The sequence below is a fragment of the Cherax quadricarinatus genome, chromosome 91 (genome assembly GCF_038502225.1).
Source record: "Cherax quadricarinatus isolate ZL_2023a chromosome 91, ASM3850222v1, whole genome shotgun sequence".
In the NCBI taxonomy this organism is placed as follows: Eukaryota; Metazoa; Arthropoda; class Malacostraca; order Decapoda; family Parastacidae; genus Cherax; species Cherax quadricarinatus.
Window position 1 is genome coordinate 3,739,737 of NC_091382.1, and position 2,626 is coordinate 3,742,362.

Here is a 2,626-nt window from a genome sequence, read left to right on the forward strand (position 1 = left end):
ATCCCCCTTATGTATGCTGGGAGGCAGTTGAACAGTTTCGGGCCCCTGACACTTACTGTATGGTCTCTTAACGTGCTAGTGACAACCCTGCTTTTCATTGGGGGGATGTTGCATCGTCTGCCAAGTCTTTTGCTTTCGTTGTGATTGATTTTCGTGTGCAAGTTCGATGCAAGTTCGGTACAACCCAGGGCAACATGGATTTAGAACAGGTCGCTCCTGTCTGTCTCAACTATTGGATCACTACGACAAGGTCCTAAATGCACTAAAGACAAAAAGAATGCAGATGTAATATATACAGACTTTGCAAAAGCCTTCGACAAGTGTGACCATGGCGTAATAGCGCACAAAATGCGTGCTAAAGGAATAACAGGAAAAGTCGGTCAATGGATCTATAATTTCCTCACTAACAGAACACAGAGAGTAGTCGTCAACAGAGTAAAGTCCAAGGCAGCTACGGTGAAAAGCTCTGTTCCACAAGGCACAGTACTCGCTCCCATCTTGTTCCTCATCCTCATATCTGACATAGACAAGGATGTCAGCCACAGCACCGTGTCTTCCTTTGCAGTTGACACCCGAATCTGCATGACAGTGTTTTCCATTGCAGACACTGCAAGGCTCCAGGCGGACATCAACCGAATCTTTCAGTGGGCTGCAGAAAACAATATGAAGTTCAACGATGAGAAATTTCAATTACTCAGATATGGTAAACATGAGGAAATTAAATCTTCATCAGAGTACAAAACAAATTCTGGCCACAAAATAGAGCGAAACACCAACGTCAAAGACCTGGGAGTGATCATGTCGGAGGATCTCACCTTCAAGGACCATAACATTGTATCAATCGCATCTGCTAGAAAAATGACAGGATGGATAATGAGAACCTTCAAAACTAGGGAGGCCAAGCCCATGATGACACTCTTCAGGTCACTTGTTCTATCTAGGCTGGAATATTGCTGCACTCTAACAGCACCTTTCAAGGCAGGTGAAATTGCTGACCTAGAAAATGTACAGAGAACCTTCACGGCGCGCATAACGGAGATAAAACACCTCAATTACTGGGAGCGCTTGAGGTTCCTGAACCTGTATTCCCTGGAACGCAGGCGGGAGAGATACATGATTATATACACCTGGAAAATCCTAGAGGGACTAGTACCGAACTTGCACACGAAAATCACTCACTACGAAAGCAAAAGACTTGGCAGACGATGCAACATCCCCCCAATGAAAAGCAGGGGTGTCACTAGCACGCTAAGAGACCATACAATAAGTGTCAGGGGCCCGAGACTGTTCAACTGCCTCCCAGCATACATAAGGGGGATTACCAACAGACCCCTGGCAGTCTTCAAGCTGGCACTGGACAAGCACCTAAAGTCGGTTCCTGAACAGCCGGGCTGTGGCTCGTACGTTGGTTTGCGTGCAGCCATCAGTAACAGCCTGGTAGATCATGCTCTGATCAACCAGGAGGCCTGGTCACAGACCGGGCCGCGGGGGCGTTGAACCCCGGAACTCTCTCCAGGTAAACTCCAGGTAAACTAGTCCCTCTAGGATTTTCCAGGTGTATATAATCATGTATCTCTCCCTCCTGCGTTCCAGGGAATACAGGTTCAGGAACCTCAAGCGCTCCCAGTAATTGAGGTGTTTTATCTCCGTTATGCGCGCCGTGAAAGTTCTCTGTACATTTTCTAGGTCAGCAATTTCACCTGCCTTGAAAGGTGCTGTTAGTGTGCAGCAATATTCCAGCCTTGATAGAACAAGTGACCTGAAGAGTGTTATCATGGGCTTGGCCTCCCTAGTTTTGAAGGTTCTCATTATCCATCCTGTCATTTTTCTAGCAGATGCGATTGATACAATGTTATGGTCCTTGAAGGTGAGATCCTCCGACATAATCACTCCCAGGTCTTTGACGTTGGTGTTTCGCTCTATTTTGTGGAAGGAATTTGTTTTGTACTCTGATGAGGTTTTAATTTCACACAAACACTTCCAGTACACGAACGCTTCCCGTCACACAAACACCTCCAGTACACGAACGCTTCCCGTCACACAAACACTTCCAGTACACGAACGCTTCCCGTCACACAAACACTTCCAGTACACGAACGCTTCCCGTCACACAAACACTTCCAGTACACGAACGCTTCCCGTCACACAAACACCTCCAGTACACGAACGCTTCCCGTCACACAAACACCTCCAGTACACGAACGCTTCCCGTCACAAACACCTCCAGTACACGAACGCTTCCCGTCACACAAACACTTCCAGTACAGGAACGCTTCCCGTCACACAAACACTTCCAGTACACGAACGCTTCCCGTCACACAAACACTTCCAGTACACGAACGCTTCCCGTCACACAAACACCTCCAGTACACGAACGCTTCCCGTCACAAACACCTCCAGTACACGAACGCTTCCCGTCACACAAACACTTCCAGTACACGAACGCTTCCCGTCACACAAACACTTCCAGTACACGAACGCTTTCCGTCACACAAACACTTCCAGTACACGAACACTTCCCGTCACACAAACACTTCCAGTACACGAACGCTTCCCGTCACACAAACACTTCCAGTACACGAACACTTCCCGTCACACAAACACTTCCAGTACACGAACGCTTCCC